The 26662-nt window shown below is 44.8% G+C and overlaps 1 long non-coding RNA gene across 1 annotated transcript; it reads left to right on the top strand.

Annotated features, from left to right (window-relative positions):
* Positions 1–19713: 19713 nt before the first annotated feature.
* LOC144109677 (uncharacterized) lies at positions 19714–23113 on the top strand. Its single transcript, XR_013309628.1, has 6 exons — positions 19714–19779; positions 19851–19937; positions 20866–20922; positions 22345–22398; positions 22510–22600; positions 23103–23113. It is a non-coding gene; the product is annotated as an uncharacterized LOC144109677 (long non-coding RNA).
* The last annotated feature ends 3549 nt before the right edge of the window (positions 23114–26662 follow it).

Here is a 26662-nt window from a genome sequence, read left to right as displayed (position 1 = left end):
ACCTTCGCTTGGCAGTCTGATCGGTAGTTTTTCAACCGACCTCTCCGCTAGTCTTCTGCCGCGTAGCGGCCGGTATCCCTTCATCCTCGCGGGCTCCTCTCCACCGCCGACTCTGGCCAGCACTGGCACATCCCGCTTTTTCTTCCTCTCGAACCAATTTCCTTCCCGTAATTCTTCTTCCTTAGCTGTTCGTCCATCTACGGTAACCATGTTGAAGCTCGTAGCGACCACTTCCGCTGCCGGGGCCGGCGAAGACCCGGCGTGCATGGCTAGGCAGCAAAGGCTGCCCTTCTGCCTCAACACGTGGTCGAACATAAAATGGTCGTAAAAGCTCAAATATTCGGCCTACCTTCAAAATAATGGTATCCGTAGGCAGGGCTTGTACATCCGGAGCCAAATCCAGCGATATTTTCTATCGATGGTGCTCCTAGTTATCATACGCAGCGGATTTCTACGGAGCAAACGGACGCACGTCCGAGCAGTGCCGCGTCCATCGCCGCAGCGTTGTAGGACTAACGGTTGCGTCACAGTCTTGATACAAAAATTGCTTTTTGAGAAAAGGAAAGGACACAATAACGGTATCATCTCTCGACATTTACATTGCCCGCGGCTTATTGGAAGCGATGAAGAGTGTGGCAAGGCAGAGAATTTAAGGTGCATATCTCGCCAGTTAGAATCTCTGTCGCAAGCAAGCCTCTAACTTCACTACCAATTGTAAGCTATATGCAACGAGAAATCACATTACAGCCCCCGGAACGCTGTACAACAAAAGGTTTCACACATTTCTGGTACGAATGTAGTCGAGAAAACTGGCGTCACATTGAGGTCAGCCAGTGAGGGTTCTATATACAAGAATGTAAGTTATATAATTCACTGAAATGGCAGTGCTTGAATTCCTGTGCGCGACCGCTTCGGGACGTCACCTTATTTTTCTTGACATCGCTGCGATTTTGTATGCCAACACCGTGTCCACGCACTAAAACACACGCCGCCGGCTTTTCTCGTAATGGGACTAGTAATGCTTACGGATTAAGAAAAGCTCACAATTGGAAGCCTGTCTAGCCGTGGTGGGAAGACAGTATAAAAGTTAATGAAAATTGGTTTTTGGGGTAGGGAAACGGCGCTCTATGTGCCTCATACCTCGGCGGACGCCTGAACCGCGCCTCAAGGGAAGGGACAGAGGAGGAAGGGAAGGAATAAAGGGTGAAAGATAGGAAGAGAGAGGTGAGAGGTGTCGTAGTGGAGGGCTCCGGAATAATTTCGACCACCTGGGGTTCTTTAACGTGCACTGACATCGCACAGCACACGGGCGCCTCAGCGTTTCGCCTCCATAGAAACGCGGTCACCACGGTTGGGTTCGAACCCCGGGGAAGGCAGCATCAAAAGCTCTTTAGGAGCTCCGTGACGTACTCTAGGGGATCGCATACATGACGATAGGCGCTCTCTTCCATTCGACCGTATAGGTTCCATTATTTCTCGACGCTCCAAAGCATTCAGGCGCTTAACACCTTGAAGCATCGAAACGAGCTTCTCCTCGGCTGCTTTCGCAACCGCACGCAGCTGTCTGTTTCGTCAGATCTTCCTAATAGGACCGCCGGCACCTTGAACGTCTCTCATTGCCTTCGCTCTTTCGCGCACCGTTCCTCTCGTCCTATTTTTAATGCCGCAATAAATCTTTGGGACGCCACGGCCGCCTTCTCAAAAGAGTATACGACTTAATCAAGCACCCTTTGCAGAGACAACGTGATATTTTTCCTCCTGCAGCCTAGCTAGTACTGTAAATTACTTCTCAGATTGTTATATATCTCCAATAATCTGGATGCACTGTTCGAACAAAAGGAAGCAAAAAAATAAACAGCACACATGAAAGGTAACGATTGGCAGTCCGGATAATTTACTCCATTCTGCTTTATGTTTGTGTGTTAAATGACCATAGCCGACTTTCAGCATCATGATGAGAGCGTTGATGAGAACATTTGCCGTTTCTGTTTTTGCAGTGCACAGCACTATCCAATGGGTTTCTACATGCGGCACCTACATAGGCACACTGCTCAGTGTCATCTCTTAAAGGGAAAAAAATCAATTTTTATTGGGTGATATTATCTGTGGCAACAAAAAGCAATTAAAACAAGCTGCGCTTGTTGAAGCCATTAGGGTATGCTTGAAAGTGATGGAGCTGCCACGCTAGCATAAAATAAAGCACTCTGAGGGGCTCTGCGAATGCTTTTTTTTACCCTTGGGTTAAAAATACAGTTCTGTAAACCCTTGCTGTCGACATTACACGTTGTCTCAATTTAGATATATGTAGTACTGAAATACCTGGCAATCCCAAGCAAACCTTTTTACTGTTAATTTCTAGATTATAAGGATTTGGTAACGAAACATAAAAGTGTTGGGGCCACTTGGTATATTGAGTGGAGTCAGTGGTGTCAATTCATTTTCATTTTTTTTTTCATTTATTTTTCTCTTAAAGGCCCGAAGGCATTACATAAGGGGGGAGCAAATTCAAGGTCAGAAGAGAAAGAATAAATTGACAGCAGAGAACAATAACAAAATAAAAAAAGAATATGTAACAGTTAAATGATCTTCTCACGCGTATACAATGCAAAGTAAATTTCACGGGTTTGAAACACGAGAAATATATATATATATATATATATATATATATATATATATATATATGAAACACTCAATTAATACAAATGAACAATATAGTGAAAAAGGCATCACGCAGAAAAAAAGTAAAAATAAGTAAAAATATTCAGCTGTTCAAAGTCCCGAATTGAATAGGGCAGGAACCTTTTGCCCTCATAAAAAATGGTCGTTTAGTTTATCCCGGAATGATTTGCGGTTAGTGCATGATGCGATGGTATTTGGCAGGCCATTACATAGTGCTATCGCGTCCGGAAAAAATGATGACTTTGGAGCTAAGGTGCGACAGCTGATGCGTGCGATGCTATGGTGCTATTTTTTTTCGAAGTGATGTGTGCAGTTGATATTTAAGAGCACCGCTTCATGATTCTCCTGCACTATGAGATTTAAATAGTCAGCTGGTAAGGTCATGCTTCACATTAATAATTGTGTGTCTTAAACTTAACCCACCAAATGTAGGTCAATACACTGATCTTCAGAACGGAGTCACGTCATTTTTGACGTCATTACAACATGAAGCAGTTTTTGGGCAGAATTCGAATCACATATTGGGGGGGCCCTGTAGGAATGATGCCACTCATGACGTCGTCATGTATTCGCAATAGCTTTTCGTGGTAATAATGAGAGTCTAGCGGCATAAATAGAGCAGCAATTATTACACCATTATCCAGAGTTACTAAGCAATCCATCTTCATTCTGCATTTCGCAGCTCTAATCTTTCGCTAAGTTTTGCGCTAACACAATAAAAAAACACGAAATTCTGACTAAGGCATCAAGCATGGTACTAAAAATCAGAATAAAAGTGGGGAGTGGTTATATATCGCTCTGATTTTCTATGCCAAGTAAAGATACTTCGGTCTGACCGCAGGATGCTTGTTACAAATTAGGTTGTGCAGTGAGGAAAAAAAGTCGGCATTACGATCATTATATGCATAGACAATCTCTCGGCACTTTAAAATTTTCCCTAAATTACAAAGATAAAATATTCCTACGGAGTTAAGGAGTGTTCGCTACGTGAGGCGAACAGAAGACGCCAGCTCTTGATGTCGCGGAAAGTGGGAATTTAATTTTTAAAGCGAAAGCTTTACTGGCCACGAACTTGCGATTTCGCTGTGGCGGTGCTCCGAGAAGGCACATAGACAGACCTTGAGCCGTTTCCTAGCAACCGCCGCAGCTGGGCGGATGCCGCGCGCTCGCTGCGCCATCTGACATGACCTTACTTCGCGCGCCTTGAAGCCGTCTGGTATGACGTCACACCGCTTCCCTTGTCGTTGAGCTCGCCTACGCTCGCTTCGCCAGCTGTGCCGCATGCCTGATAACATGTCAGAGTATTGAAAATGAGAGCTCGCCTGCACCGCAACCACAGTTGAGGTGGAAGTACGAACGGCGACAAGTCTGCTAAGCAGAAGGAGGCCTGCAATCGACATCGAAACGAGATGAAGAGTAAATGAATCGCCCCGGAAACAAAAAAACAGCGCGCCGAACGACTGGCTAAACGCCGCCGTGAATGTGCCGCCGCGAGACGGGCACGTTTAACATCTGATGTCCCGACCGCTAGCAGCAACGACATCAGCCGGAGTCGTCTTTAATGCAAAAACAACATAGCTAGACTACCAGACTAACATTAACTTGCAATGAAGTTTAACCAAGGCTAACCAAGCTATTCCTTTACTTTCGCTATGTATATCCTCGCATAGCCGAGCTAAGCCACTGCCAATTTTCAGTATCAACAGACTTTATCGCCAGTCTCCGTGCAACGCCACGCGTGATGTCATCAGTTAGCTATGCGCCTATTTGCGCATGCGCTATCCTCTTAGCGGCTGTGGCGCGGTGGAGGATATAAGCCGCGGAGCGGCCGCTCGCCTTGGCAGAAGGCGCAATGGAAGAAGAGGCGGCTGATGGTATATTAAGACGCTTGGCGAGACGTTCTTCACGTACCTCGGGCGTCTCTTACATGCGCTTAGCTCTGCGCTCTTCATTCTTACGTAGACGGGCAGCCTCACGCCTGGCAATTACTTCGGTGTTGGTAGCTGACGCCGTCTTCTTCCATTGCGCCTTCTCTTAAGGCCAGCGGCCGAGTCGCGGCTTACATCCTCCGCCGCGGGCCACCGCTAAGAGCATAGCGCATGCACCCTTCCTTTCCTCAAAGTCATCGGCGACTAGAACGTTGTCAACGCCAACGAACACAATGAACGCCGACAGCTCTCGTTTTGTATATCCTGGATTAGCTGAGGTAATTCACATTCATTTTTTTTAATTCTTTCATCAGAAGAAAGGTTATCAACGAACAAAGCTCCAAATCTCAAAGATATGCGAACCTCATATCTCATCCGGCCACACTTTGGAAAATGACTTTGTCGACGGGAACTTTTCGTCGTTTTTAAGCACGAAATACTTTTACTTCCGTTTGTCAGCGCGCTGGTGACATTCGCGCCGGAACGGAGGAGAACACGGAAGCGAAGCTAAGCGAACTTTGCCGAAACTTTCAGTCTACATGATGTTACTTGCTCCGCTGCCGCTGGAGAAGCGCAACAACAGTACTGGCTTGACGGTACCGGGCTGGCGGAGCTATCAGGCTGCGCGAGGGTGGCTAATTTTTGCCATGGAGCTGTTGAGGAGCAAGCCCAATCCCGGAGCCACTGATAAGCTAGGCGAATGAATGAATGAATGAAAAGCTTTGTTGTATAAGGGTTATTTCGCACCGCGTAGGTGGAGCCCTCAGTCCAGGGCCCCAGCGGCCTTTGCAGTCTTGCGAGCCCTGTCGATCAGCTTGAGCTGCTCTTCAGGCTTCGAGCTGGACAGCGCAGCCTCCCACTGCTCCGGTGTAGGTGTGTTGTTTATCGGCGCTGCCTGCATTTTCTGGCAGGCCCATGTAACGTGGTAAAGCGTTGCGTGTTCACCGCATAGCGGGCATTTGTTTTCATAAGTGGATGGATAGATTTTGCTGAGTAAACTCAGATTGGGGTATGTATTAGTCTGTAGTTGTCTCCAGGCAACCGACTGCTGTTTACTAAGGTTTTTGTGGGGAGGCGGGTAGGTCCTCCGGAGGGCTCGTTGGTGTTCTAAGATGGCTCCATACCGTGTAGTGACTGCGTCCAGTTCCCCTTCGGTGCGCGCCTCCCGGTTGGCGTATGCTCGGGCATTGGCGTCCGCACATTGGTTCCCTTTGACAGCCTCATGGCCTGGTGTCCACGTGATGAAGCATCTCGTAAAAGTGATTGTCCTCGCCTTGAGTATGTGAATGGCTGCCGTGGATATGCGTCCACTGCTGTATCTTCTGCACGCCTCTTGCGAGTCTGTAATGATGTGTGCATGGGGCTCGTCACTCTGCTGGGTGATTACGAGTGCAATTGCTGCTTCCTCAGCCTCGAGTATGTTGTTGGTTTTTATCGAAGCGCAGTTGATTTCCCTGAGCTGGTGATCCACCACGCTGGCTACCGAGCCATATCGGTGTCTGTATGTTGTTGCGTCAACATATAATACGTCTTTTGCCCGGGCGAAGCTTCTTTCATGGAATTCAGATCTTGCCTTTCTTCTTGCCTTTTGTATATCTGGATGCAAGTTTTTTGGAATCGGACTGATCTCAATGATCCTCCCGATTTCATTTGGAACGCTCGCTGTGTTATTGATTTCTTTCAAAGCGTCCCTCATGCCCAGCAACCGCAGCGTGTTTCTGCCTGTTGCGGACAGCATCAGTCTTGTTTTCTGCGCGATAAGGTGGGCCTCGATATGTTCTTGTACTGTGTTGTTTATGCCCAGTTTGAGGAATATCTCCGTCGAAGTGCTGACCGGCAGTCCGAGAGCGCATTTGTATGCTTTTCTAAGAATTGCCTCCAACTGCTCCTTTTCTTGCTCGAGCGGTGTTTGGTAGCGGACGCCGTATAAGATCCTACTGACCACGAGGGCCTGTACTAGCCTACATGTGTCTTCCTCCTTCATACCTCTTCTTCTGTTGGAAATTCTTGCAATCATCCTGGTGATCTGTGCTGTGGTATTTGCTAGCTGTCTGATCGTGTGATCAATACGACGGTTGCTTTGGACCCACATGCCGAGGATCCTAACTTTCGATACTTCTGGAACCTTCGTTTCCCCTATGTGGATATCTATGGAGTTTTGCAGATCATACCCTTGTCTGTAGACTCTGAGCACCTCGGATTTTTCAGGGGAGCATGCAAGTCCACAGTGTCGGGCGTATGCGTTGACCGTGTCTGCCGCTCGCTGAAGAAGCTCTTGTTTTTCGCCTAAGGTTCCCCTTGTCACCCAGATTGTGATATCATCTGCGTAGATGGCATGCCTGATTCCTTCAATTTCTTCGAGCGCCCTTGCTAAACCAATCATTGCAATATTAAAAAGCATAGGTGATAGCACAGAGCCTTGTGGTGTTCCTTTTTCTGGGGTGTTGAAGGTGTCAGTCCTGATGCCTCCTATTCCAATGGTAGCGGTTCGGTTATTCAGAAAGGCTTTCACATAGTTGAATATTCTCTGCCCACAACCCAGTTTGCTGAGCCCCACCAGCACAGCCCTGTGACTGACGTTGTCGAAGGCCGCTTGAAGATCGAGAGCGAGCAAGATGTTTTCTCCATATTTTGGAACGGAAGTAAGCACCTCCTCCTTGATCTGCAGGAGAACGTCCTGTGTCGATAGGTATTTTCGAAATCCAAACATAGTGTGCGGCATGAGTTCGTTGTCCTCAAAGTGGGTCTGCAACCTGTGATGCACAACTCTCTCGTACACTTTTCCTAAGCATGATGTTAAGGAAATGGGTCTAAGATTGTCCAGGTTTGGAGTCTTTCCGGACTTCGGAATCATTACTATTTCCGCATGTCTCCAGTCGTCCGGGAGGGTCCCCTGTTCCCAGTGTTTATTGATGAACTCCGTGAATCTTTTGATTGAATTGTCATCCAGATTCCTTATCATGGCATTGGTGATGCCATCCCTCCCTGGTGTTATGTTCTTTGTGGCGGACATCACAGCGTGTCTGACCTCTTCTATGGTAAGGGGTTCGTCCAGAGCGGGATTCGTTTCGCCCGTGTATGCCAAGCTGCTGTCGGCGTATGTTGCATTGCCGATGTAACGCTGCTTGATGTTCTGTAGCATTTCCTCGTCAGTGCCTTGGAACTGGTGCGCGATCCTTTGGGTCGTCTTACGGGTTTCGGATTTTGTGGTGGTTGAGTCTATGAGAGCCCTTAGTAAGGCCCATGTCTTGGCCCAACCTAGAGTCCCCTGAAGTTCGTTGCACTTTTGGTTCCAGTCGCGCCTCGAGAGCTCCGTCGCATATTCTTCAGCTTGTCTGGTGACCTAAGCGATCTTACGTTTGAGCCGCCTATTACGCTTTTGCCTTTTCCACCTTTTTAGTAGGCCCCGTCTGGCGTCCCAAAGGTGTAAGAGATGTTTGTCCACCTCGGGTGTGTTGGTAGTGAGGGCGACCTTTCGGGTTAGTTTTCGCCAGTGTGTCTTGATTCTTGCGACCCAGCCTTCTATGTCGGTGATCTCAGCGTCTTCATGCTGTGCCCTGGATTTCCTATAGGCTTCCCAGTTTGTCAGTCTAGCCTGGCCATGTTGTCGCCTGATCGGGAGGGTTTCTATATGGATGCGCAGGATGCAGTGGTCACTGCCTAGAGTTTCACCGTCGTTTTCCCATCTTGCGTGCCTTACCCCTTTGACAAATGGTAAGTCTGGGCACGAATCTTGGTTGATGCTGTTCCCCACTCGCGTGGGTTGGGTGTGGTCAGTGATGAGGGTGAGCCCTCTACGATCAGCTTCCCTGGATAGATCCCTGCCTTTCGGGGTTTCCCGAACGTAGCCCCAACTTTTATGCCAGGCATTAAAGTCCCCCAGAATAACGATACCGTTCTTGCCTGCTGCTTCTTCTGCTTTGCCTATCAGGTAGCTGAAATTGGCTTTCCTCTGGCTTGGCGGGCTGTACACGTTAAGTAGGAAGGTGCTTTCTTGGCTTCTCTTTTGGGTAATGATTTCTATAAGGACGTGGTCAATGTCCGTTCCGTCGATGTCATGTCTGATTGCGGTGACTGCTTTTGCAACCAGCGTGGCGACCTTGCTTTGCCCCTGCCCCTCGTAGACGGAGTACCGCGCGAGAGTGAGTGAGCAGCCGGTTTCCTGTAGGGCGATTATGTCTGGCGGAGAGGTGCAATTTGTGAGAGCGCCGCGTGAGTTGCCAACATTAGGTAATGTGCGCGAACCGTAGAACACAGGTATCGTGGCGCCGTCTAATGTCACGTCTAGTAACTCTAGTTTTTTGTTCTTTAATAGGGTGGTTGGCGGAGGTGGTGCCGGCCGCGTGCAGCCGTGGCGAATGTCCCAGTGTTCTTTGTAGTATATGCTAACACAATTCCCTCTTCTTTGGCACATGGCAGGCGCTGATCGTCATGAATAAAAAGCGGCAAAGCAGTGCGGGCGCGCTGCCGCGCGTAAAAAAAAAAGCTAAAGGAAATAAAAGTGGTTCATGAAGGACGTTACTCAAGAATCAATCAATAATGAAGATGAATATTTTATAATTTTAATTGCCGAGTCGCTGGTTTGCGTTTCTAAAACAATAAAGCACTTAAGGACATCTCGCGAACACTCACTTCAAAACAAATATGCGTGAGCTTATTAAGCAAAAATTGCAGAATTCTTAGACAGTCAAAAAAGGAGGGCAAGGCTTGAGCTCTAGTCAGCAGTATCTGATGCGTGAGAAGGTACAAAATTTGACTGGGATGCATGCGCTCATGAGAAAGCAATCTTGTGACCGCGATAGGAGGTTTAGACTGCCGGCAAAGTCTTGCGAAGCTCTGAATTCTAAATCACCGCTGATTTTGCAAAAACCCGAAATGAGTTTTTAAATATCAATCTATTAGGTTTCATTGACTTTTTAGCTATTCGCTACTGAATGCTTGCACAGTCTACGTATCATTGCGCTTGCAGCGCATTACAATCGTGTGCTACTGCATCGAGTGTGGAACACTGACAGTTCGCAGCAGCCAAAATTCAGAGAGATACGAAATTCATGTCTTAGTCTTCTGATTACACCGGCTGACTCAAACGCTCTTCAATAGGTGATAAAAGGTATGTGCAACACATTTGGCGCTGTTATCGAGAAGTTCGTTCTTGATGAGGGTCCTAAACGAAGCTAAGTATGTCGGACTCGACTCATGTCTACGCTACATGTTCTCACGTCCCGACTACATGCGACGCCTCAGAAGCATTTGAAAGTGAGTGGAGAGTCGTCGCCTCCATGCACCCCACCGGATGACGTGAAAAGTTGAACGCGGTGAGAAAGCTGGATATATGCAGGGTGTGGTCACAGCTGCCTCCGGCGCCCTCCATTTACCCCTAGTAGGCATCCCCACCTGAAGACGATGAACTCAGCGCGTCACGTGCAAAGGATGTCACGTGATCATGGAATGGACGTGTCACGTTCGTCGTCGTGGCAGGTCCAAATCTTAGCTAACCTATATAAGCTATTGCTCATGAAATGCTTTAATGCCTCCCATGGATTCCAAAGCGCGGAATACGATAAGCTCGCACGAAGAAAATAATATTCATTTTTTCTCTAATTTGCGAAGACAGTGGAGGCATCTATAAGGTTCACTTCGAATAACACGAAGTATTTCAGACTACTCACATCAGAAAAGCTGTCTGTACATTGTAAACGGCAGTGTTCTAAAATTGGAATAGGAATTGTTTGAAATGCGGCTACAATTTTTCGCGATTATTTTGGAACCAATATGTGAAGCGTCAATAGGAGTTGGCGTCTTTGAAGCATTGCCTTCATCTTCCTTGCTTAAAGGTTATGCGAGGGCCTCCACCTAGGCTGTCTACATGAACTAGTTTGAGGCGTTTGAAAGAAGAAAAAGGGAGCCTCTTCTGCGCCACTAATCTATCGCATGTTCGATGTGGCCAGCACCTGAAACGCGCTTCTAAAGGCTCAGGAAGGAAACCTAATATTGTCAGCAGCTGATTAGTTGCCTTAGCAGCGACAGAGCCTCCATCGAATCTTAGCATACTGCGTCGGGAAGCCACTGATATCGCTACGATTGAGTAATAATGCTCCTACAGGGCCGTAATGAAGCTTAATTTGCTTAAGTACTTGGTAAACAAAGCGGCCTCAGATGTATAACTTCATGGCATTCATCATCGACGTGACGACGCCCACTGCAGCACAAAGCTCTCTCGCATATCTATTCAGTTAACCCGGTCCTGCGTCAGGTGGTCCAAAATTACCTCTACAAAGTTCCTGATCTTAACCACCCACCTGTTTTCTACAAGCCCCTGAAATGCCTGTCTTTTCTTTGAAACCACTCCGTTACCCTTGATAAAAAAATGGTAATACTGCTTTCGCAATGCATACAATGCCCAAGCCCTTTGCATCTGCGTTTCAGCTGAAACGTCATTAAGTCGCCTTCGCTAGCTCACACACTCTGCTCTCTTTCGGCCTCTTGAAACCGCATCTATGCTTTCTCCTTCCATAGGGAAGCCGCCGCGGTGGCTGAATGGTTTTAGCGCTCGGCTGCTGGCCCGAAAGACGAGGGTTCGATCCCGGCCGCGGCCGGGATCGTGTACCGTACTATGTGTACTATGTCAGTGCACGTTAAAGAACCCGAGGTGTTCGAAATTTCTGGAGCCCTTCACTACGGCGTCCTTTATAGCCTGAGTTGCTTTGGGACGTAACACCCCCATAAACCAAACCAAACCTTCCATAGGTCACTTATTTGTGTTCAATTCAAGTCGAGTTTTTGTTAGCCTGCTCCTTTCTCCCCATCGGTGAGTAGCAGTAGGACACAGCTGTTGTATAATTTTCTCTTGAGAAACACTGGTGACCGCTAGTTGATGATCTAAGAGTGCCTGCCATATGCTCTCTATTCATTATGATTCTCCTAGTTTCGGCACAGTCGGGGTTATGCTCAGGCGCCACGTCATGCCCAAAGTAAATGTGTTATCTTACCACCTCCAGCGCCTGATTATCTATCCTAAACTACTGTTACCCTCCGAGACTGTTGAACAGATTTCCCTGTCTAAGACATTGAGAATGCTATGCTGTTCATAGCCTGAGTTAGCAAGGCGTTATTATAAGGGAATCGTAGATTTCTGTGGCATTATTTATTACCATTTATCCCAACTGTTCTCAACGCAGGTCTCTCAATACCTCGTACAAACACATGGTGAATATGACTTAAAAGACCATATCTTCCTGCCTGACACCCCTTTTTATTGGAATTTTATTAATTAGGACAATGGTTCCTGTTAGGAATTGACGATATTTTTATGATTTTAACTCTACAGGATCAAAGGCCCCGTTGCGCAGAAAATCCGGTGTTGGCGTTGTCGGCGTGAAAAATCTTGTGGATAACTCTGGCAGGTTGTGCCCATAGGGCAGACTAGGCGACGGGTCGCCACCTAGGATACGTACCCTTATGGCATATCACCACCTACCCAACGGTTAGTGAGAAAAATGCCCACCATGGCAGGCGGCAGAAGTAATGATTGGTCACTCGGAAAGGACAACCTGGGCTACACAAGGTCCACCGCTTGGAACATATGCCATCGCGCGGTAGTGGCGCATCGCTTAACCGCTGCACCACTGCTCCATGAAGCGTATGAGGACTCCGAATTATCTACGAATGTAGAGTGTGACTTTCCGCATATATGTTAATTGACTCATTATGTTATCGTATAATGAGTAAATTAAGGCCCTTAAGGCGGAGCTCAACTGTCCCCTGTAATTTTTAACCGCGCTATGATTCCCACAAAATTTCAGAGACCGGCACTGCGAGGAACATTTATGTGCGCAAATGTCATTCTGTCTTTTTGAAGGAGTGGAGCTGGGGAAGGAACTTGTTTAATAAGGGCAGACATTACTCGGAGAAAAACAAAAAACTTCAGAGAATGTTTACTACATTTGAATTGGAGCGAAAGCACGGAGTTGTGCTGCGGAGAAAACGACGGTGAGCAGGCAGTGTCGCGTTACGGAGCAGATGGAAGTTGCGCAGAGCGGGAGTGTGGCGCAGTTTAAAAGGATGCATGTTGCTGCGGCGACAACCTAGTGGTCTCGCTGAGTGGCGCGTAAAGATCTTTTCGCGCCGCCGCAAGTTGGACTCCCGGTCATGGATATTGCTTCAATTTCTTTTTTCTCTCTGCCATGGTTTGACGTCTAACTCAGCTGGAGATGAAAACTACACACGGCGATCCAAACGCGCGGTCCCCGTAGTGAAGATTTCGCTTCATTACGCGTTTGGGGATGCGGCGAATAGAGGGCACGCAAAAAATCAAATCGCGGAATATATTTGTTCCGCTGACGGAGCACATAAAGCGGAGCATATACCCCAGTTTGGACGGGTGTGCGCCTTCTGCTTCATCGCGAAGTGATATATTATCATCGGGCAGTTTATTGTTGGTAACAGCAAACAATCCTGTGGAGACATGGCGCACATTGTCGTTAATTTCTCGTGCTATATCTTCATGGTGCTCCTACGCAGGCTGCACTGCCAGGCAAAGTGGGTCACATTCAAAGCAAATATTTGAAATTATACTACAATTCTAAACTATAAAACTGATAGGAGTCGAAGGTGGACTTTAAGTGAGGGAATAGATAAATCTGGCTGAGGTAAATGAAGTGTAAGCTATATAGATCTGTAGTTACAATTTGTTGTTGGAACACGAGCGTTAACGTAATAATTGGCGTATTAGAAATCGCTGCTTTTTCATCAGGTATCGAAGAACGATAAGCGGCAAATCAGATAGAAATGTGGTGCTATGTATAGTAAGCTGCATCTACAGTTATCAAGCGTTTAATGAACAGAAGCTATAAACTCTAACCTTTTAATATTGTTGCGAGTGTCATGTAAGAAGACCTGATGAGTCAATTGTGGCTCCGGCTGTAATTAAGAGGGCTTTAGTTCGCATGCTAAGCAGATGGCACCAGCTGGACAACCTTTAAGCTTCCATCTCTGCCAAAGCTTTCTTGACGGATCAGAAAATTTTTCTTAAAATTACAAAAAAAGTAAACATTATTGTCACCGGCACACTTCTAGCAGTCTGTCATTTGAGAATGATTTTTTTGTGCTAACAGAATATTTAGACGTTATATATTTTGCGAAAATACGCAGTTCAGAACAGCACATTGTGAAAATGCGCTGAAAACGCGAACATGTCTCACGACATTTAGAAATTGGTCCAAAAGCAACACCGACGTACTTCTCAAATTTGACATGCCTCTTGAATTTAAATTGGTGATTGAAATTCAGATCGCTATAGCTTATAGATTCCGCCTCATTATGGACAAAATCAGTGGCCGGGAACCATTTTAATGTCAGTTATGCTTTAATTTCAAAGATCAAAAGAATTCAAATGCTGGAGCACGCAGTGGAGATGCCGGTATCATTTACTAGCGCCTCCCCGGCAAAATCGACTCAGATACTGCCAAAAATAAAAAAGGAAACAATTAATATGTATTAGTAAGCACGAAGAGAAAGGCGGTGACTACCCCGAAACTCATTTGGAATATCCATGAACCAATCGGTTTTATTGGCAACTTGGCCCAAACCAAAGTTATCATGGGGGCATTAACTTTTCAAATTGTTTCAAATTCTTCAGCTCTCTAAATTCATATCTAATTATAATAAATCCTAGAAAGCCTGAGGTTTTCTAACAAATAGTGTTTTTCCAGTAACCAGTATTTGCAAAACGTTTCCGAAAATAAGCCCAGCGTTAAGAAAATGGAAAAACAAAACTAAAACGCCTAAGCTTCTCTGGTCACGAAGAAACGGAGCTAAAAAATACGTCGAATCGAAAAAGGCGTTCCCTGTGCTGTTCGACTTTGTGGGCATGCTGTTCTCTCATAAGCGCACGTTAGGAACGTAGTAGCTATTATGCTGGTCATTAGCCGCCGCTGTGGCTCAGTGCTTCTGGCGCTTGGCTGCTGACCCGAAAAACATGGTTTCGATCCTTTCCAGTGCGGTCGCATTTCGATGGAGGCGAAGTTCTAGAGGCCCGTGTACTGTGCGATGTGAGTGAACGTTAAAGAACCCCCTGGTAGTCGAAACTTCCGGATCCCTTCTCTATGAAGTCCCTCAATGCCTGAGTTGCTTTGGGACGTAAAATCCCCACAAACCATAAACCAAAAACCTCTCCCTTTATCCTTCATTACTGCCCCCTGACCACTTTCATTTCACGTTTTCAATCTGCCTGCTGTCCTTTATTTCCGCTGCCCCAGCTCAGGTGCCACCGCCGTACTGACGGCGGATGCCGGGGTTAGCAAAAATCTTTTGCCTTCCTTTTTTTTTACAGTAAGCACTTTCGACTACTACTACTATGGTGGTCCGGGCTGAGCTGCGGAGGTAGCTAATCCGGATTCTTAAGGTATCTGCGAATATATGCTCGCGATTTGGTTCAGCTTCTCCGTTATGACAAGCGTAATCGCTTGTTTTTTTTCATCATCAGCATTTTATTTTATAAAACCAATACATCAAAACTTGATTAGACCCAATGCCAGCTCAGATAGTGAAAGGTCCAAATACATGATATTCACTGAAGAATGGCAGACATTCAAAATACATGTACAAAGAGACGTGAGATGCTACAAAAGCGGCATTGCAAATATGTTAAGCACATACACATTCTGAAAAACAACAACAGATAGGAATATGAATGTACAAAACCAAGCACAAACGCATTCAGTCCCACAGTTCAGGGCAGAAAAGGAAAGTGTTTTTCAATAAGGCCGAAAAATTATGCTTGAGATTGATGTCATCGGGAATCTCATTCCATATCTGGGCACCATTGTACTCTTATAGCCTTTGACCGTAAGCGTTATGACAAGTCGGTAGGTTAAATATATTATTAGTGGCGGCTCTTGTTTGTCTCAGCGACGATCTAAACAGTCCAAGAGGAATTGGATCATTAGTTCTTATTACTGTGTTTATTTTTTGAGCTACCTTCAGTTTGTATGCAGCTGATACCGGTAATATTCGCAGTTCTTGGAAGAGTGGTCGGCTAGGGTCGATTGCCTTTGCTAAGGTTATGGTACAAAAAGCGCGCTTCTGCAAACGTAAGATTGATTCTAAATACGTTTTATAGGTACCGCTCCAAGTCTCTATGCAGTAACATAAGTCACTATGGACAAACGCGAAGAACAATATGCGTAAAATCGGAGCACGAAAACATTCCCTCGCCCTTAATAAAATATGACAGCCATAAGCTAATTTTGGCCAAGCATTTTTAATTTGCTGATTCCAATGCATGTCCGATTCAGACTACACCCAAGTACATGGTGTGGGAGACATTAAGCAAATGCGTACCACTTAAGTTTAGAAATAAGTTATCAGAGCTAATATTGTTTTTCCTTGAGTGGGATGAAGTATACTTTGTTTTCTCGGTGTTAAGTGTGAGCCGATGGTTTACGAACCACTGGGAAATTTTACTAAGTTCCTCGTAAATTTTGCCCTCCAGATCCTGTGATGTATCTCCTGTAAAGAATAGCGCAGTGTCATCAGCGTATATAACAGCTGCAGAATAGTTCAGAAACAATGGAAAGTAATTGATGTATTAAGAAAAAAGGAGGGGACAGAGTACAGAGCCCTGCGGCACGCCATGTGTGATTTTTTGAGGAACGGAGACATGGTTTCTGGTAAAAACGCATTGCTCTCGAATAGAAAAGTAACTTTTGATTAAATCATAAATTTTCCCCCTTAGACCATAAGTCTCCATTTTGTGTAGTAATATCGAATGGTCAACCGTGTCAAAGGCTTTTGATATGTCTAAGTAAACAACTACGACCAGTTTGTTGCTATGTAATGCGATGTTTATCAGCTGTGTAAGGACGAGAACTGCCGAGGAAGTGGATCTTTCGGGTCGGAAACGGTGCTGATTTGGACAGAGGACGTTGTACTTAGTTAAAAAGCTCTGTATGCGCTTGCAGAGCACCTTTTCGAATACTGTAATAATTACACTTAATACTGAAATTGGCCTATAGTTAGATAGAATGGACCGCTCACCACCTTTAAAGACAGGCGTGACCTTAGAGGGTTTAAGCTCATCAGGATACACTCAACTTCTCAGGTAATTAATAAAAAGATGCAACAGATGGGTACCAGGAATATCAATATTGTTTTTGATAAGTCTCACAGGTATTGCGTCTACGCCTGATGCTTTGCCTATTGAGAGACTGCTGACTGCTGCTATCACTTCCTCTATTGATAAGTCAGGCAATGCGAAAGTATTGGGAACACGCTCAGGCATTCTTAACGAGGCTACATCAATATTAACCCATGAAGCCAGCGATGGTTCTATGGAGGCAAAATGGGAATTAAATAATTCAGCCGTGTCTTTGTTAGCTGTAGCTGATTCAGGCAAAACATCCACTCTTGAACGAAGGCCAATTGCATAATGAACTATGTCCCACATTTTTTTCGTATTACCCCGTCTCCTCTACAAGTGACGAAAAATATGCTTTTTTCCTCTTCCTCATAAGAGACACAGATAGGTTGCGGTAGCGTTAAAACTGGCTAAGGTAATAGTCGTTTGTTCTTAGTTGCTTCCATTTATGGTACCATTTGTCCTTTTCCTTAGTATGTTTAAGATCTCAGTTGTCATCTAGGGACATATTGGCTGGCTGTTTATTTTAGTGGCCACTGTAGAGCTCCGGGTAAAGGCGGTTTTTAAAAGAGCTAAGAATTGTGTGTACTCAACATTAACATCCTTGTCATAGGCAGAAGTAAAAGTGGTTTGCTTAAGCATTTTGCGCAGTAAAAAGTAATTAATTTTAGTGCGCATTTTGCTGAGTGGTGTCTGTTTTTGCTTACTCAGTTCTGCCGCAATGGCTCAGTGGTTAGGGCGCTCGACTACTGATCCGGAGTTCCCGGGCTCGAACCAGACCGCGGCGGCTGCGTTTTTATGGAGGAAAAATGCTAAGGCGCCCGTGTGCTGTGCGATGTCAGTGCACTTTAAAGATCCCCAGGTGGTCGAAATTATTTCGGAGGCCTCCACTACGGCACCTCTCTCCTCCTTTCTTCTTTCACTCTCTTCTTTATCCCTTCCTTTACTGCGCGGGTCAGGTGTCCAGCGATATATGAGACAGATACTGCGCCATTTCCTTTCCCCAAAAACCAATTATTATTATTATTACGTAGTTCTGTTTCAAATAAGACAAAAATCGGAAGGTGGTCAGCAATCATATCAGCACAAGTACCAGCTTTCACACCTTTGTCAATGTTTCACTGAGCATGATCTATTAAAGTACATGAGGTACTCGCTATATGGTTGGTTCTGAGACGTGATTACGCAATGCAAACGATTCGAGCAGAAGGGTATAGTTATTCTGTGAGCCAGATGATAGATCAATATTAACATCACCCACAATGATTACATTACATTTCCCACGAAATATTTCTGCAAGGATAGTTTCAAACGTTTCAAGAAAGATTGTTATCGGTGAGTTGGGTTGCCAGTATATTACCCCAACTATTAGCCCACTGTAAAGCTTTATAAAAAGTGTTTCAATACTAATATCGTTGATATTTGTTGATTATTCCACACCAACCGTCACAGACTTTGCGCTCGACTACCTTAAATTTGCTCAAAAGAATTCATGGAAAACTATCCTAGTGGGCGTAATCAAAAGCTGAAATATTTTTGATGGAAAAAATTATTTGTGAGGCGACGACAGTTTGAATATATTTGAAAAGGCGAGTAACCAGGCACTGACTGCTCAATAATTGATAAAACAGTCAAATTTTTAGACAACACTTCACAGTTTCTTTCATTGGCATTTGCACTGATTCTGGCTTTAGATATAATTCGGAGCATGCAGCTTTATAGCGCATAAATATTTTTAAAAATAGAAAAATTCCATGAAAATGTGCCATTTCTGTCGTTTTTTATTTTCAACATGAAGATGTCGTCGAAAATTCAAGACTACCGCTTTGTTTCTCAAGGTGTCTAGTTTCTGAAGGTGTCTAGTACAATTGTTGCAGGTGATAAAACTGCGTACATCAAAGCAAAAAAAAAGAAGATGCAAAAAATGCGTTTTGAGCCAAAACACTTGTTAATTTCACCCTGAGGTGGTCCAAGTAAAACTTCAAACAAGAGCGGGTTGCGTAGAACCGGTTATTGCCGTTAATTTTTGAAATCTTATCGAGGTAATTTTGTTAAAGCGGAAATGAATTTTTGAATTTGATCTCTCTCGCCGCAAGTTGCGTCACCTCTTAACGCCTCTTCACCGCAGAGCATGGCACCTGGCATTGCACGACACTTATGGCTAGATAACAACTTCAGTTTGCCGTCGTTTGCTGCCGTGCATTTTTAGGGCTCGAGTTAAAGAAGATATCGCGTGACATTCGGCAGATGGTATGCAATAAACGAGATCATTTTGGCTTTTGAAGTTAAGGGACACGCTTTGGTGCGGCGCAGCCAGGAGAAGAAATACAAGGGTATTCAGCGTGCTGCCTCGCATGGACCACGAAGAGGCATGACTAGCTAGCATAGCAGGTGCATCACAATTGCATTATTTATAGACCTTTTCACGGCCTATCCTTGAACCAGCGCGCCTGCGCTGGCATCCCCGGTGTTGAGAGTATCCTACCCCAGTTGCCACCTCTCTCCGAGCTGTGACATCGCCGACTCGCCTAGCAGTTCATTGGCCCTGTCTGTGCTTTTCGAAGCGGCGTGCTTCTACTATGTCGTACTCTAATCGAAAATCATCTGACCGGAACTGCGCTCTCTACGGATGCACTAACAACCAGCGCAAAAAAAGCATTCTAGGCGTCATCGTGTGCCCACAGCACAGCGTTCCGCGAGAGGAGTGTCGATGCGATATGTTTACTTTGCATCGTTTCTCCGCGTCGCCTGAACTGCGGCAGCAGTGAATCGCAGCCGTCAACGGGAAGAACTTTAACGCGACAGAAGCCTCCCGTGTGTGCTCGCGACACTTCGTCGGAGTAAAGAAGACGGGCGAAAACGCTGTCCCCATGCTGGATGTGGGCTACGAGAACAAAGGAAGTTTCCGGCGTCTTTCACTCACGACCTAGATGAGCGCACACGCTTCTGCTACGACGATTTAACAGCATCATTTTTCAGGAGGTTGTTGGAGGACGACGCCTAGTCAGACAGACGTACACACCGCAACCGAAGAAGGTACGCTTTGATGTTTCGCGACCATATTTCACGCGCACTTCGGAAGTGTGACAGGTCGTGCCTCTTTGTAGATGCGGAGATCGGCTGGCGCCGAGACGGGGTTGTGCAGCGATTCTGGACAGATAACTAACGTTGGCGCGCAAGCGTGTCCAGATTTGGTAAGTTTATTATCTTCTGATACTTACGGTGCAATGCCCAGACAAAGCCCGCCGGCACAATAAAATAATCAAAAGAGACGATGGCATGCTCGTTCAGCTTTTGGAGTGCGCAGTTAAGCAACATCGCGAATCGGCGAAACCAGACGCACGTTACTTTACTTTCTCATGTGCTTCGGAGAATAATTCTCTGTGGTGCTCGCCCCCCCCCCCCCTTTTTTTTGGAAGCATTTGTGATACAGCCCAGGGCGATCTAAGCAGATAGAGCGCAGTACATTCTTCATACTTTTCCAAAGCGCTCCAGTCGCGTGCTCTGGTACGCATTTGGACATCGGTTGGTGTCTGCATGTATTTTTGAGGTGAAGAGAAGCGAGATCAGATTCAATCAATAGTTCACTTAAGTGTCTGTCGAGTCATATCAAATATTTTGGCGCTCAGCGAAATGTGTTTGGCATTTTTAAATAGTTTTTAGCTAATAAGAAAAATTACAATGCAGACAAGCCTCCTAGTCGGTAAGGTAATTTGCCGTTTTTCTTTGCACTGTTGCATACCAAACAAGTACCACTGAAAGGGCCCTACCTCATGGGCAGAACTGTTTCTTAATAATTGCACGTGCAGCATTGAGTGAATGCCATGAAAACTGTTCTCTTCCGCTCCTGTACGTGGGTGCATAATTTGCATACTAGAGTGTGCTGGTATTATGTTTAGGAATAGTTACCTTTCATGCCGAAAGGTAACTATGCATAGTTGTCTTTCAGACAAGTTGTTTCCTTCAGCTGCAATTACACATAGTTATTCATATAGGGTGAAATTGACAACAATAATGATGCCCCTGCATTCATGGTGAATGTGGGTGATTTGACGTATACAGTAAATGTTGTCAAAGGTTACGAGGAAAGCACTAAATGGTCAAATTGTTATTTTTGTTCAGTCCATGTCTGATGACAAGGATACTGCAACACCACTTTATCAGTATGAGGCTTACTTGGTAAGTGAAAGCCTTGCATACCACTTAATGTCCACAACTTTCACATTTTGGAGCGCATTTGTGTGCATGTCATGGCATCATTGATTGCTCGCTGCTACGCTCTCCTAGGTCATTAAATCATCCCCTTGTGAGATGTTTGGAATCGTTGTTAGGTGCAAAGTAATGGGAATGGAAGCTCTTATAAACATTTTCTCTTTTCTAGAAAGTTGCTCGAGCATATCAAGCAGGAACCTTCTGTACTGTGGGGACAAAAGTTTATGGGATGAGAGTTTGTGGAAAAACAAACGCTTATTTCAGCTCCACCTCGCTACCCAGTATCCCGATATTGTTACCAAATAAAGGTGCATTTAGGCCTTTAACACCATTCAATATCATTCTTTCATTCCAAGAACTAACGTCCCACAAACTTTTCTCTCCAATAGTACAGCTTGCATCAGTATATTCATTAATGCAGGACATGGTCACGCTAATGTTTCCTTCCGCAGTCAGCATCTAACACCTCAGGTGCCAAAAGGCAGCGTCATTAAATGGTTTATCTTCGTTACATGATACAAGCTGTGAGAGAAGTTCATATTCATGTAGGCATATCTGAACTGCTAATAAATACAGACTTTGCTCAGAATAGAAACTTTCAAATACAACACCATTGTGTAGTTTGGAGCAAGGTCTAGTTTCACTTCATAACTGCACGATGGCCGAGTTTATGCATCATCGCACCACATACCAATATGTCACTGCCTCATAGGCAGAGGTGTTTCTGGATAAGTGCACACACAACATTACATGAATACCCTTTAAATTTTATTTTTGCTACCTTGTATGTATGCATGTAACTTGCACACCTTAGTGTATAGGTATTTTATTCGGCCCTGTTCATCCACCAAACAGTGCCTTCGGTGGACAAGTTCCAGCTTTCAACGCATCTAGAGTAAAATTTGGGTTGACTGACTGAGTGTGCTTTGACATCTAGGTTAGGTGTAAAGGACAGTTTCACTACAGAACTGCATAAATGGTTGAGCTGGTGCTAGATAGCAACATTATGATCATAATTCTGACCAAAAGGCCACTGGTCATCACTACGCGATGCTCTTACCAATAAAATAGTTATAAAAATCTCAAGTGCTGTAACTCTTTTCTGCTGGCGCTGAATCAGACATTGGGTCCCAACACTATGATGCATTAATCTGCTAATACCCATATGTAACCTGTCTTAGTGCATATTAGATAAAAAGTAGTCAATGTGAAGTGAAACACTAAAAATGGCTTGCATTTGGTCTATGGTTGAATTCTGAACCGGAAAATGGATTTGACTTGCATAATGGAAGCTAGCGGTGATAAATATGCATGCTGCAACAAATTTTTATTTTAGAAATAAATTAAAACCACACATTGGTAACTGTGCTTTAATATCAATTAATACAGGCAGCTGATGACATGGTCGAGGAGCCGAAATCATATCAAGTGGCAACTGCTGTGGTAAGTGCTTTCATAGGGGCCTGTGTTAGCACTAAGTTCTACATAAGTTGTAACAATCGAATGTACTTAGTACTATGATCAACAATTGACACGCATTTTTCTTCGATGCAGGTAGTGCCCGACATGGACGAGGAGGCAATTCGAAACCAAGGAATACCTACTATGGCAAGTGCACTCCTATCATCTGCAATCTGTCGTTTAAGTTGGCAGCATTCGGAATGGCCATGTCCTGACATATTATGCACTTGTGCTTCAATTTATGTTGAAGCACTCAGCTTCAATTTATGTTGAAGCAGTCTGATATGGAGGTATCAAGGACTTTTAGTGCGTAAGCACTAATCTGATGGGGACAAATTCCGAGCAAAATTGTTCGTTGTCTGTTCGTCCTCCGTGAGCTCTCCGTCCCGCGACACTGCCCACTCTTCGTAATCTCCTACAAGAAAAAAAAGGGTGCTTTCGCACTGACTTGAATGTAGTAGACATTCTTTGCGTGCTTTTTTATATGTTTAGTAGACAACACTTGTGAGGTCACGGCTTCAAATGTTAAGATTTGCGGCTAGGCAGATAGTTCTCTCCGCATACCGGTTTTCAATTGTTTGGATGAAAACCTCCAAGAACATCTTGCATATCAGAGAGTATCCTGGGTGCTACTGTACATCATGCTACTGCTGGCACTGAATGCACAATATTTTTCCATAATGCAGGCAGTTGCTGAAACGTCTGAGGAGATGACGGAAGATGAAGCGACTCCTGCCGTGGTAAGTGCCCGCCTGCCTCCAGCTGTGTGCGATTCTTTGAGTGTTAATGTCACGGCTAAGGGCAGATGGTTGCACAGAGAGCGCGCTCACTCCGAAATCCAATAATAGTGCGTCTCTTTGAGATGCTGATGATTGATGCCTCAGCCTGTGAGAACTAGTCAGTGACTTGAAGATAAAAGTGATGGCAGCACGCATTATGACAAGCATGCACTCTAGGACAAGTATCAGACTGCCAGCAATACTCGATGCACATTGTTTTTTTCATTATTCAGGCAGCACCAGAAATGGCCGATGAGGTAATCCCAGATGAAGCAGCAACTGCCATGGTAAGTGGAAACATGCATATGTGCCGTCCATGGCACAAAGTTTTCATCAAAGCTAATGGGAAATGGTTGGATTCATAATGCACAAGCTCTGACATGCAAAAATATGTATTATTAACAAAATACAGGTTGCCAGCACCAGTACGTTTTGCCGGAGCTAGAGAGCTGAGCATGTCGAAGTGTATCCACACTAACAACACACATCAGGGAAGTCTCATGTAAGGCACTGGCAACTCACCATGACGGGTGCAGTGTGCTCACAAAGAAATTGAGAGATTAAGGGTTTCATTTCATAATTAAAATTCATATACAAGAGAAGAAAGTAATCCAAAATGTAAACCGATAAAAGGGTGGTTGTCAAGTGATATTTGGGCCAAGCAGTTTAAATGGTTTAAGAAATAAAATCAGGATGACCTTTTTTCACGGAAAGGACCTTTTAGTGCGCTAAATGGAGCGTGATGTGGAGGCAATGATTTTTGAAACTCATATGACTAAAAGTATTGCTGGAGATCATTTCATAGGCTTTTCAGTGAGCACTTTTTCTGCAATCCTCTATCATGTTCTAATGATGTGAAATGCCAGTCCCCAATGTGTGCCACAGTTGTTTACACCTCAGCAGAAACAAGTTTTCCAATAATTTTGTGAAGAGAACCTTTGGAACGCGTAGGGAAACTTAAGGAATGTTCTATTGCCAAATTTTTATGGTTGCTGCGGGTTGGGTCCACCGCGAAAGCAAACAAAAGTTCATGCTGATAGAAGTCCATGTGGCCACAAATAGCTGCTTCGCAGCTGAAGAATTCAAGGTGCTAGTTTCTTGAAATGCAGAAGCCATTTTATTACTGGAATGCATTTAAAATGTGTACTGCTCTGGTTTATCCTCTAAGTTGTTACTTAGGGCTCAGAAAAACTAAAAAGTTGACTGGTGTGCCGCCACTTCAAAAATATGTGCAGCTCACAAGCTGCAGTCAGGGATTGCAGCTCTGCTTAGGTTTACCATCCGCACCGACATACAGACCTGGCAACTTACTGTTGCTTTTTTTTGCAATAAGAAGAGATTTGTTTATGGCCAATGAGTTTCTTATCACCAGTCAGGAAGGAGGTAAAAGGGTTCCAGCAGTCGTGGCATGCTGATGACTTTCATGCTTGAAGTTATGCCTAGCTGGCTTTGTGATATTGAGATGGAAAGTATTTCAGGACTATTTGTGGAAAATGTGCAGGTGTAGCTTTGGATAATCATGAGATTTTAACCACTGTATTGGTGCCTTGTTTTGTTATTTGGTGAGCAAGTAACTCTTGAAACTTGCTTTCAATGCAGGAACATTCTGTTGAAGTGAAAACTACTTCAACTCAGTGGGAGGACCAGAACAATGAGCATAGTTATTGCCAACCTGGACTTGGCACATGGTCAAAGAAGCAGCAGCTATCTGCAGCTACGTTAGGAGAAGACGACTGTGTCTTTTATACGGGGCTGGCTAAAAGAGCCTTCCGAAACTTGGTCGTAGCAGTGAAAGTAGAATCGAGGAAGGTCTTCACTGTGCTCCCCTATGAAGATAAGCTGCTGCTCACTCTCATGCGACTGCGCCTTGGCCTTCTCTATGGGCACTTCGTTAGAATATTTCAAATATCTGTAGGCATTTTCAGGCATTTTCAGGCATGTCCTGTCGGTGCTGTGCACCATTATGAAAAAAGTCGTAATTTTTCTACCACGATCAATCATACGAAACAGCATGCTCAAGTCATTCATTGACAACGGATACGACACAACCACATGTATTGTCGACTGCTCTGAGATAAACCTGCAGCGGCCAAAAAAACTGACGCCAAGGACTCAAACCTACAGTTAACTACACGGCGCACAACACTGTGAAGTTTCTTATTGCCATAGCACCAAATGGCTACATAATGTATGTGTCTCCAGCTTATGGAGGACGTGCATCGGACAAATATATCACACAAGACTGCAAGCTGGAGGACCATCTCGGCCCAGGAGATGAAGTCATGGCTGACAGAGACTTCACCCTGACAACAAGCATGATAATCTAAGGAGTGAACCTAAACGTTCCTGCCTTCACAAAAGGTAAGGGTATCGCGTAAACATGCGATAATGAACCATTGGATTGCCTCATGGATATGTCATTTTGCAGGGTAATCTCAACTCAGTGAAGAGGAAGTCACCAGTACGAGACGGATAGCTTCCGTGCGTATTCACGTGGAGCGCGCAATAAACAGGATTAAAACCTACAGAATATTTAAGCAGGCCCTGCCCATCAAGTCCAAGGAGACGACAAGTCAAATGATTCTTGTTTGTGCAGGACTTTGCAATCTCAAGGCCCTTTAATCGCTACCACGAGAGAAGCCATAACTGAGTAAATTTGTGCCAAGTACAAGAGTACGCTTGGTCAGCCTCCCTACTGTGGAAAGTGAACAAAATAAAGTAGTCGTGCCAAATGACTGGAGCCACGTTGCAGTAGCCTTCCAAGCTAAAACTTGGAAAGGACCTCATTCCAAAGCAATGACGTGGCTGGCATTTAAAACACAGGTCCTTACACGTGCTCAATACTTATCACTAATACCTTAAAAAAGAGGTAATTCTAATCCTCAATGTGCATATGAAGCAAAGAACTGGAAAAGCAGATGTGGGGACACTGCATACATGCATGTGGCTTTATTTCGCATCAGCATTTTCTAGATTGCTATTGCTTGCAGCCAATGTCAACACTTCTATCAGCTGACTGGACTTCAAGGTATTTGCACTTGAGGTGTTTCACATACTCAGTTTTCCAGTTTATGAATGCACAATAAATGTGGAACTAAATAGGTGCCTTTGCAATTAAAAGGCCTTCTTATGGTACTCACTCGTTAAAATGACTTTGTTCGCTTTGTAATTACATTGTACCACCAATGCAATATGCACTTATTTTATTTGCAAATATCTCCCAAATAGCACAGTGGCCATTAAGCAATGTACACACAAAACAAGTGGAAACTGTAGACATCATTACACGTAACAGTGCATTGGCCATGGAGATATGGATTATAATAATGCATACTGAAAAAGTTGGCGCGATGAAACGAGGACAAGCGAGACAAACAAAGACGAGCGCTACTCACATCTGAAGGTCTCGCTTGTCCTTGTTTTTTCCGCGCCAACATCTTCAGTATGCATATCAACAAACTAGCTTA

This window comes from Amblyomma americanum, chromosome 11 (assembly GCF_052857255.1).
Source record: "Amblyomma americanum isolate KBUSLIRL-KWMA chromosome 11, ASM5285725v1, whole genome shotgun sequence".
Taxonomy (NCBI): Eukaryota; Metazoa; Arthropoda; class Arachnida; order Ixodida; family Ixodidae; genus Amblyomma; species Amblyomma americanum.
This window is presented reverse-complemented; position numbering and strand designations above follow the sequence as displayed.